Source organism: Cricetulus griseus, chromosome 5 (assembly GCF_003668045.3).
Source record: "Cricetulus griseus strain 17A/GY chromosome 5, alternate assembly CriGri-PICRH-1.0, whole genome shotgun sequence".
In the NCBI taxonomy this organism is placed as follows: domain Eukaryota; kingdom Metazoa; phylum Chordata; class Mammalia; order Rodentia; family Cricetidae; genus Cricetulus; species Cricetulus griseus.
The window spans coordinates 78,349,301-78,361,592 of record NC_048598.1 but is presented as its reverse complement, the minus strand read 5'-3'; positions in this window follow the sequence as shown (position 1 = coordinate 78,361,592).

Genomic DNA, 12,292 nt, shown 5'->3' with positions numbered 1-12,292 from the left:
ACTCTGAAAGCATACATATGAATAACATGCAGACAGAGCAGGTTGTACTTACGTATTTAGGAACATGTATATACGCATGCACGTGATAGTGAACGAATGGAAAAGGAGGCTGTGGATCTGAAAGAGAGCAAGGTGGAGTGGATAGGAGGGTTTGGATGGACAAAAGAAAGGTAATGGGGAAATGTCATAATATTATCTCAAAAAATAATTTTTAAAAATCTATAAGTATGTGATTAATTTTCCTTTAAAAACACTCTTAAAGTGTACTTGGTGACACACCAGTTTCGGGTGCCACTACGACCAAGAACAAAGGTGATAAAGAAAGAGGCTGGGAGGATGGAGGAGTGGGGTGGTACTTGTATGGCAGGACTGGAGGAGACATGACAACTCTGACTAGTTTTCGAGAAGGCAGAGATTCATAGAGGATTGGGTCATTGCACAGAGGGGTCAGTGAGGAGATTTTTCTGTTGTTTTTTGTTTTATTTTGTTTCTCTGGGGGGAGTGGAGACTATAAGGGTGGAGGGAAGATATGAAAAGAATGGGAAAATAGTGGGATTGGGACACTTGATATGTAACCCCCCAAAAAACCAATAAAAATTAGTTAGAATACAAAAAAAAATAAACACTATTATGAGCTTCGGTGTTTACTAAAAGAGATTGGTAGTAATTGGGTTACTTATTACAACACATAATCGTTCCTAATCATTGTTTTTGAATCACAGTGCTAACACCCAGTGCCAGTCATCTCTTGCAATGCTTACCTGAGAACACACTGGAAGCTGAACTCTATTCATCATGAAGCAGTGCTTCTCCCTCTGTATACATGCAGAGGCTCTGAGTGCCAAGCTGCAGTGCAGAAACATGTCTCCTGGTTTTAAAGTCTTTGTGGCTAGCTATGCTCTGCTCCTGGAGAGAAACCAGAAAGGCTAAATATGCATTAAAGTAGACACAGACACGAAATCTGTGTGTGTGTGTGTGTGTGTGTGTGTGTGTGTGTGTGTGTGTGTGTGTGTGTGACCACTACTATTAAAGGTGTTATTCATCTGGAATATCATAAAGGCACTTCAGCCCTTGCTTGCCTTTAAACCTGAGTAGAACAGATGGTCCCAAGGCAGGTGGTTGTGCCTGGAAGGCCTTAACCTAGAGCACGCATATCTGGATTTAGTGCTTTTCCCTTTCATGAGTTATGACCAGCCATCTCTCCCCTCTTATTGCAATATCTTTACCTCCTTTCTTTCTTTCCTATATCTGTTTTTCTTCAGTTGAATTTTGCACTTGTTTTGTTTTAAGGCAGGGTTTCATTTAGCCCAGGTTGCCCCAAGCTCCCGATGTTGCTGAAGATGACCATGAACTTCCTCTCTTCCTGCCTCTGCCTCCTGAGTGCTGCCTGTTGGAATTATGTGTCACATCATTGCATTTTATGCAGTGCTGTGGACAAAAACCAGAGCCTTCTACTTCCTAGGGCACCATCATTGAGTTGTATTTCCAGCCATGACTCTTCACTCCTGAATCTTTTATCTCCTCACTCCTTGGGAGTCTTATCTGAAACATACCCAACATTTCCCCTATTAAAACAAATAATCACTTGGTGAAAAAAAATACACATGATTAAAAAAATAACCAGACTTCATTCCTACGTTTCCATCCAAGGCATTGTTACAGTGTTTACAATCAAATTTCTGAAAGTGGGAAAGTATGACTTTTTTATTTTATTTTTCCCATTTTTTATTTTAATTAGAAACAAGATTGTTTTACGTGCCAATCCCAGTTCTCTCTCCCTCCCCTCCTCCCCTTTCACTACCCCCCCCCCAACTAAAACCCTACCTATCACATACTCTTTCTGCACCTCAGGGAAGGTGAGGCCTTCCATAGGGGGTCTTACGAGTCTGCCATATCCTTTGGGATAGGGCCTAGGCCCACCCCCATGTGTCTTGGCTCAGGGCGTATCCCTCTATGTGGCATGGGCTCCCAAAGTCCACAACTATGCTAGGGATAAGTACTGATCTACTACAGGAGGCTCCATAGATTTTCAAGGTCTCCTCACTGACACCCAGGTTCCTGCCGTCTGGATCAGTGCCAAGTTGGTTTCCCAGCTATCAGTCTGGGAACCAAGAGCTCCCCATTGTTAAATGTGCCTTAACTGTTGGTTTTCCCATCTTTGCTTCACAGTTTCCTGAAGTTTGACTTCCACACTAGTCTTCCCTGAAAGTAGCCCTGCTGGGGTCTCCAAGCTCTTCTATCTGCTGTAGCTAAAAGACCTAGCCCTGGTCCCCTTTCATTCTAGTTAGCCCCTTGTTTTTGGCCTTCCCAGAATCTCCTGGCTTCTTGGCTTTTTCTCCAGATTCCTTTTACATCACTTGGTGTTTACTTTTAATCATATGGTGATGCTATTTTATATAAACTACTTAGCTGTATTCATAAATTCAAGTTTCAAATTTTTTGTTCATTTAATTGTTGTGTGACACTATTCCTGGGAAGATATGAATGAACATCTAGCCCCAGATAGGAAACTTATAGCAGGCCAAAGCACAGCTACCACCAAAGACCAACTTGTTGAGACAATGGGCTTTATTGGAGATATTTAAAGAAATAATGGTATGCTGGCTAGTTTTATGTCAACAGGACACAAGCTAGAGTTATTAGAGTGGAGGGAGCTTCAAGAAAATGCCTCCATAAGATCAGTAAGGTAAGCCTTTAACACATTTTCTTAATTAGTGATTGATGTGGGAGGGATCAGCCCACTTTGAGTAGAGCCACCCTGGGCTAGTAGTCCTGGGTTCTATAAGAGAGACAGCTGAGGAAGTGACTGGGAGCAAGCCACCACTCCATGACCTCTGCAACAGCTCCTACCTCCAGGTTCCATCCCCACTTGAGTTCCTGCCTTGACTTCCTTTAGTGATAGACTACGATGTGGATGTGTAAGCCAAATAAACGCTTTCCTCCCCAGCTTGTTTTTGGTCATGGTGTTTCATCATGGCCGTAGTAACTCTGAGAGGACAGTTGGTGAGAGATTACTTACAGGTGCCAAGATGAGTCAAAGACAGCTGCATCACCAAAGCTCAGCCAGTGTGGGTGACAACTAATGAAAACTGGAAAGATGGAGCACACTGATCAACTTTCAGGTGACTCAGCAGAGCACCTTTCCAGGTGTCCCAGTGTGTATGATCCAAACCTCTCAGCTGTTCTCTGTTTCCAGGCAACTCGGCTTGTCTGAGAGATCTCCCAGCAGTCCTTATTGTCTTGAGGAGGGAGAAGCCTGATGACTATGGTTAGCCTCGGGGACCTCTTGAAGCTATGTTGTGGTATTTGCTTCTTGAACTTAATGAGCTTCCATGAAGGATGGAAAATCTCACCTCTTCATCAAACAACCTGTCATTTTACCTGCTAACACCTTACAGTGTCTTTCCTATATTGTCAAAGCTGTGGCAGATGATCAAGTAGCACTTCCAGGGTCCACTCCTAGTATCACAGAGAACACACTGGGGTTAGACTTAGAGCTGAGGGCAGTGACATCACATCACTCAGCAGTGAACTCAGGTCTCAGGTGAAGTGAAGCCTGTGCATGTGTGTATACCCGCTACAGGGTACCTCCCATGAAACGTACACTGCCGTCACAGCTGCTGCTCCTGTACCCTCCTCATTTGCCCAAAGAAGGCTTTGTGCATGACTATGGAAAAATACATATCCTGTATTGGTGGGGGAAGTGCTCTGTGTCTTTGTCTTACTGGATGATAAATAAAATACTGTTTGGCCAATGAGGCAGCAAGTTAGGCAGGACTAGGAGTCAAAGAGGATTCTGGGAAATGCAGTAGAGAAGTAGTGTCCCAGGCAGGAAGTGGCATTGCAAGGAGACTCATATTTAAAAAAGAAGAAACAGGAAATGTTCCCTTTCCCCTTCCCCTGCTCCAGCGGTGCCATGTGAGCCACCGGCAAGAGAGGGTGCAAGCAGAAGGCATCCTCTATAAGATAAGTCTTATAAAATATATAGATTTATGATAATTAAGACTGAGCTAACAGATGAGAAATCCTAGTCGTTGGCCAAGCAGCATTTGAACCTAATACAAATTTCTGTATATTCATTTGGGCCCTAACTTGGGCAGGCAGATGGTGTAAAACGCACACGTGGCGGTGGGCCTCTGCAGCTTTTGGCAGAAAGATTTATCGTAACATTGTATGGTATTTTAGAAAAGTCATCCCTGACTGTTTCAAAGGTGTCTACTACCTCAAATCACAAAATATGTCTTTCATGCCATAATTTTCAGAATTGGAGGTGGCTAAGTTGTTTCTGTCCTGTGTCCTGCTGTCTATCCTGCTGCTCACATGTTTTTTTAAGCAAGCATTTGTGTTGATTTGCCATTTGTTCATAAGAAGACTGTTCTTCTTCAAAGAACATAGTTCATTGACACTGCTCTCTAAGCACAAGCACATGGCACTTACTTTTAATCGTTTCCTGCTCAAAGTGATAGAAAGATGAAAAAGACAATTATTTCAGCACTACCACTGAGACGGAGGTCACTATGGCACCTTGGAAAAGGAGTGTCAAAATGGGACAAGGACAATGGGTAGTGAAAGAATGCTTCCTAAAGGGAACATGGGTCATATGAAAGGTATAGGTGGTGCTTATGACAAATGAAAATAAAGAAATAAGTGGGCATAATCCAAATTATGAAGAGCTTCACACCCCACGCAATGGAGTTTGAACATTTGAAGGCTCCATGATCAGATTTGTGTTTTAGATCATACTTGATATATATTATCTAGAGACCTGAGGTAGAGACCTACAAGTATGTAAACACTGTTGATGAGATATAAAAAGTGTAATAGAAAAGTCCAAGGGTTTGGAGGGGGATACAATTATTCAGTTGATAAGGATTGTGTGCATTCAAGTTACGATTTTATGATTTATTTTATATTTTAGTTAACTTATTTATTTTATGTGTATACATGCTTTTTCTGCATGTATAACTATGTATATGTGTTGCATGGTACATGGGGGTCCAGAAAAGGCTGTCAGATATCCCAGGATTGAGGTTCATATTATTGTGAACCACCATGTAGGTTCTCAGAATTGAACCTGGGTCTTCTTGAAGAATACCAGATACTCTTAGTGAGAGTATTTTAGACCAAGTCTGACAACCTGAGTTCAACCCCAGAACCCACATGGTGGAAGGAGATAACTAACTCATGCAAGTTGTCCTCTGACTTCCATACAGGTAACATGATAGGCAGAGAGAGGGAGAGAGCAAGAGAAAGTGAGAGCAAATAAGAGAGAGACGGAGAGTTTTAGAAAATTTGATAACACTGTGACACTCTGAGACTGCTAATAAAGTTAACTTTGAGCCAGGAGACAGAGTCAATGACTAGTTTACCATAACTGGCCATAGAGATTTTGGAGGACCCAGGCTGAGACAGAAAAGCACAGAAAGTAGTCTGGAGGTGCTTAGAAAGAGTCAAGGGCCCTTTCAGTCTGGTAAGGGAAGAGAGAGTCAGCTGGTTGTTCCTCCACTGCTTTTTTGATCTATCAGGCTTTTACTCCAGTATCTGACTCCTGGGTATTTTTAAATTAATAATAGAACAATTTAGATAAATGCTTCAGAGAGGGAATGTAAAAATAAAATTAAATTAAAACTGCTCTCAATTTAATGAATATAACTAACATCTGTTAACTGTTTTATCCTAATAGAAGAGCTATCATTCTTCCCAAATTTGTATTCATGCTTATCCAGAAACATCACATTCTGTATCATAAAACATACATTAGTAAATTAAAATAACAAATATTATATGACGTCCACTTTCACGCCATAGTACAACTCAACCAGAAATCAGTAAGGAGAAGATATAAAGCAATGGAATTCTACCTCTGGTACCAACCCAGTTGATGTCATTGTCAGCTCACAGAAGCTATGACCAAGCCCACTAAGAAAAGCCCACTCCCCTCCAAAGCCCATTGTTTGATAAATTATGTAGGAAAATATGTAATTATGATAGATAGAAATTCCTACTATTATAAAACTCTCTGTCATAAATGGTGTCATATGGAAGTATTGAGCACTAAAATGGAATTAGTGGGTTAAAGAACTAAACATTTAATTACATTTAAATTTATTTACATTTTAATTAAGTATACTGAAGTTGTAATCAACACATACAGGCAGTGACTAGTTTTTTAATGTAGAAATTGACCAACTCTATAAAAAGTTCAAACTATATTTACTCAACATATTCTAGGAAATGATGAGATCAATGAACACCTACATTATATTATATGAAAGGGGCAGATTAGTGGAAATCACATGAATTGAGACAACTAATTTGTTAGCAATTGTTATGTGAAATACCAATATAGGTCCATGTGTTTGAATCCCTGCCCACAGATGGTGGTGCTGCTTTGGAAGACTGGGGAACCTTCAGGAAGTGGGCTCTGTCTACCTGGAGGATGTGGATCACTGTGGGGGGTGGCAGGGGCAGGCTTTGAAGGTGATAGCCAGAGCCTGCAACCAGCCTCAGGCCTTCTGTTCCTGATCCATGGAGATAAGAATAAATAGCCTTGTGCTATTTATGCTTTCCCTGCCATGATATACAGTATCATTTCAAAATGGCAGCCAAGATAAACCTGTTCTCCTTAAAGCTGTGTGTCTTGTCAGGTCACAAGAAAATGACACTATCATACACTATGAAACAACTTTTGATCTTCCTCCCAAACTGTATATAGCTAATCACTTGATTCCTTTTTTCAGAATTATTTTTATACCATTGGATTTTATACACTTTCTGTATAGTATTCAAAGGAAACTTGAAGTCTTATCATTATTCCTGTTTCAGAAACATGACTGAATTCTTAGTGCAGTTCCAGCACCATTTAGCTGATCTATATAAGTCATTTTTTTCTATCAACCTATGTTTGTCTCTGTTTGTTTATCAATAATTTGGACCTTTTAAAATCCTGCCTTCAGAAAATAATTTGAAAGCACACTGACTACCCTTAGACTGATGACTTCATGTACTCTTCTTGAGATTCCCAATTTGTTAATACATTCTTATATAACTATCTGCATTTTTACATTACTGTTTTATGAACACAACCCTGTCAAACTAAATTAACAATATGTTGCTATTGTATCCATTGATAAATAAAGTATAAAGTTATACTATCTTGTGATTCTTACCATTTATTTCACCTCTACCCATTGACCTTCACTCAAAATCCATTTGTTTGAAAATAATTATAGGTTGAAATATATTTAAAAGAATATGTAAAATAATTATATCAATATCTCAAATATAGAAACAATTACTACAAATTAACAAAACTGTGTGCAAATCCCTTGAGAAACATGTAGCAGATATATATGAGAGTCACAGCAACATAATATAAACACCAGCAAAACTGTCCAATTCTATTAATAATTAATATTCAGAGGAATAGTAGTAGCTAGTCTAGAGAATAGTAGAGGAAATAAACAGTTCATATGTGCCCTGAGTATTGCATTGTGAAAAGCAATTACCATGTTTATTAAAATTTCAAAGCTTCACTTCCTATTTCCTCTATCCTAAAATCCACCTTAAAACTGGCTGAGGTACAGATACTAAAATCTGCACAATGTTCACCACAGGGTTCAAGGATCATAGTGGAAGAGGAAGTAGAAAAATAAAAAAAGAAATCCAGAGGTGAATGATTTCCAGAAAGCAGTGCTTTCCAGAAAGGACAGGGCAGTAGGTATGAACTTACAATAATTGTGACACCACGAACACAAGACTCACACATGCACAAGCTAAACAAAATCCTAGCATGGAGGGTGGATGGAGGCATGAAATCCCACTCCTTACCCGGGAACTATTGGCATTTTAAAGCTGCTATGAGATGGAGAGTCAGTTTTCTTTAATGATGTGAGATCTGGTAGGTTGCCTCCCTGCCTCAGGAATTGTAGTCTACCAACAGAAACTGGATTTGCTGTGGAACAATAGAAAGAAGAAAATTCAAAATTGGGTGAGAGGGAGCTGAGGGTGGGAGTTGGGAGAGAAGAGTGAGTATAATCTAAATATATTGAGTGAATTCATAATGAAATAACTTTTTTCTGGAAAGAAGTCAACAAAAGCAGTGCCAAGGAAACACAATCAGCCAAAAGAAAACAAAATAGTTTCAATGCCTGGAAACCTATATTAAAATATTTATGCATGTAAAAAAGTTTGCAAGTTTTCCAATTCACAAAATAATTAGCATTATCTATGAAGTGATGAATGAAAATATTGGTTCTGACAACTTCCTTATTTTGGCTGATTCATATGAAACTGTTCTAGCTGTGTGTTCTTCTGTATTAGCCCTCTGGACAATAATTGCTAAGAGTCCCATTTGGCAGAGGAGAAACCTGAACTGGGAGCTTCATGAGGTCCTTCAAGGCCTGCCTGAATGGGGGCCCACTTTTGGGAACTGACAGCTCACTGCTTCCCATGATTCCTTGGTGAAAAACAAATGTGACTAACAGAGAGGAAGTCATAAGACTTGTCTCCAAAGAGACTGTTGGCATTTCTAAACAAGTCATGAGTTACCCCTTTGTTCATGTCAGCAAGAAGCAAATGACACCTCCATGAACTTCAAGAGCCTGTTATGTTCAAACATGTAGGAGAACCCTTTTTAGTATAAAACATTTAATAGCATCATATTTAACATTGGCGCCCCATCTCCCATCTTAGAAGTCTCCCAGAGGTTTCCTGAAATTGCTTCCTGAAGGAAACCAAAATTCTGCAAGTATTAGTCAAATGGGAATGATGTTTCCAGTCCCAGACTAAATGAACTGGTTCATTAATGTTTGTTGTCAGTAGAAGTTTGCTTGCAGACATGGCTCTCACCATAACTCTTAAGTCTTCTAGCACACTCTATGCTGGGTAGTGTTTTGGTACATTGACACAATCTAAAGTCATGTTTCAAGAAAGAAAACTGATTCATTAAATACCCCTACCAGACTGGCCTGCAGGCAAGCTTGTGGGGCATTTTCTTAATGAGTGATTGATATGGGGGGCTCAGCCCATTACAGATGTGGCAGCATCCCTGAACAGTGGTCCTGAATTATATGAGAAAGCAGGCTGTTAAAAGCATGAAGAACAAGCCAGGAAGCAGCTTGCCTACTTCATAGCTCCTCAGTAGCATCTGCTTCAGTTCCTGGAACAAGATTCCCTCCCTGCTTGAGCTCCTGTCATGACATCCCTCAGTAACAGACTATGACCTGAGAGCTGTAAGCTGTAAGAAACCCTTCCCTCCTTGGTCATGGTGTTTTAACACAGCAACAGGAACCTGAGCCATGACCCATGATGTTCCTAACATCAAGACTGAGTTTCTCTCTCCTCTCCTGGTGATCTCACTAGCTTTGTGACTGGCTCCAAGCTACACGATGCAGAAGTGACACTTGCGTAGACATAGTCCTTCAAAACAGAAGAGCTTCCACTTTTAATGACTTATAATTCAGCTATGAATGTGCATGCAAGTCCAAACTGTCCTAGGAAAGGCCACATAGAAGGGTCCTAGTGGAATGGAAAGACTTCTTTGTTCTTTTTAGCAGTGTTAGTTGAAACCCCACTGTCAGCCAGTACTTAGGCTTTCTTGGACTGGATATCACATCCCAGATTCTAGCTATCGTGGTGAGCTTCTGGCCACCAAGAATGGCCAAGCAGTGGTGCCATGCTCTATTTTGTCCACTCCCAATCCTAAGCCCACGGACACTAGCAAATATACAATCCCTTGTGGAATGTAAAAGATTGTCTTAATCAGTAAAATCACAGCAGTATTGATTATGTAGGAATATCTTTAGACATCTGGAACATCTGGGCAATAGTGTTTACCTTAACCACCATCAAGACCATAGCCAATGCAACAGAGGTGCTTAGGGGTTACGAACATATTTTTCTTCTGTGTGTTTATTTGGACTAAAGCGCTGTGGGACTGGGCAGGACAGAAACTTCTGTCTACAGATTTGTCTTCACCTAGATTTTTCAAAGCCTTCAAGGCAAAAGGTATGATTCACTTCCAGCAGAATATCCACGATGTTAAACGTGAAACCACACATTTTAAGAAAATACTGTGCAAATATAGGCTTACATTCCCACTGAAATATTGTTCTGCATTTTAATAGTTATGGTTGATACTTTTGTTCATTGAGTAAATAAATATACATGAAGAATTAAATGTTTTTTTGTTGAGGCCTGGAATTTATGTATTGTGTTTTTATTACTAATTCTGGGAAAATTAATACTGTTTCTGGCATAATCTATTTTTAAACAAAGGAAGTAAAAGTATTCATATCTGAATATTTGTTTCTATACACAATCTGTGAAGATTATTCACATGATTATTTCTTCAGAGTGGAATTAGAATGAAACATTAGTTTTTCTTATTTCACTATATCATTTCCTTTTGACATAAAATTGTACTCATTACTTTATAATTTGAAAAGAATCCAGTATAACAAACTAAATCACAAAATTAAACAAAAGCATAAAAGAATTTATGATCTTGAAAACAAAAAGCATTACCATAAAACATGATAAATCAAACCACAGAAGAACATGCATAAAAATTTGCAATTAACTTTAGGTCTTCAATTCTCCCTCAAGAAAACATATGCACACAGCTATGCGCAAACCAGAGAATGTGTTGCTGAGAAAGCTCTGCCTCTCCTATACCCCACTTCCTCTTTGTCCATGATTGCAACAATCTAAGGCATTTGCTCTCAGAGGGTGTGTTGGTCAAAGTGGATTATCAGATTTATTGGATTGGGAATCACCTGTAGGATTAGTAAAGTACCTCTGAGTGCATCCAGGAGGGAATTTCCAGAAATGAATAATTAAGAGGAAAAAGTCTGTCATTATCCCAGATGAATTAAGAAGGGGACTAGGGATACAAAGAACACAAGAATCTAGTCACCAAAACACCAAACAGTCCAATTAAAAAGTGGGGTACAAAACTAAATAGGGAATTTTTAATAGAGGAATCTAAAATGGCTGAAAGACAAATAAGAAAGTGTTTAACATCCTTAGCCATCAGGGAAATGCAAATCAAAACAACTCTGAGATACCATCTTACTCCTGTCAGAATGGCCAAAATCAAAAACACCAAAGAAAGTTTATGCTGGAGAGGATGTGGAGAAAGGGCTCACTCCTCCACTGCTGGTGGGAGTGCAAACTCAGTACAGCCACTTTGGAAATCAGTATGGTGATTCCTCAGGAAAATGTGAATCAGTCTACCACAAGACCCAGAAATCCCACTCTTAGGCATATAACCAAAAGATGCACATTCATATAACAAGGACATCTATTCAACTACGTTCATAGCAGAATTATTTGTAATAGCCAGAACCTGGAAGCCTCCTAGATGCCCCTCAACTGAAGAATTGATGAAGAAAATGTGATACATTTACACAATGGAGTATTACTCAGCAGAAAAAAAACCCAAAAACAATAGAATCTTGAAATTTGCATGCAAATTGGTGGAACTAGAAGTAATCATCCTGAGTGAAGTAACATGGTTTGTACTCACTCATATATGGATATTAGACATAGAACAAAGGATTACCACCCTACAATCCACACTGCTAGAGAACTAGGAAGCAAGGAGGACCCTAAGAGAGACATACATGGTCCCCTGGAGAAGGGGAAAGGGACAAGATCTCCCGAGCAAACTGGGAGCACAGGAGTAGGGGAGAGAGTTAGGAGAAAGAGAAGGGGAGAAGAGGAGCAGGGAGTAAGACATGAGGGACCAGTAAAGAATAGAGGAGAGCAAGAAAATAGATACCTTAATAGAGGGAACCATTATAGGTTTAAAGAGAAATCTGGCACTAGAGAAATGTGCAGAGATACACTAGGATGACCTCAACTAAGAATCTAAGCAATAGGGGAGAGGCTATTTTAAATGCTCTTCCCCTATAATGAGATTGATGGCTACCTTATATGCTGTCATAGAGCCTTCATCCAGTAGCTGATGGAAACAGAAGCAAAGACCCACAGCTAAGCACTAGCTGAATTCCTGGAATCCCGTTGTAGACAGAGAGGAGTGATGAGCAAAGAGGTCAAGACCATGCTGGGGAAACCCACAGAAACAGCTGACCTGAACAACGGGGAGCTCATGGACCCCAGACTGACAGCTTGGAAACCAGCATAGTATGGAACCAGGCCGCCTGAACGTGAGTGTTAGTTAGGAGGCCTGGGCAGTCTATGGGGCCCCTGGTAATGGAACAGCATTTATACATAGTGTACAAATGGACATCATGAGCCCATTCCCCATAGAGGGATACCCTCTCAG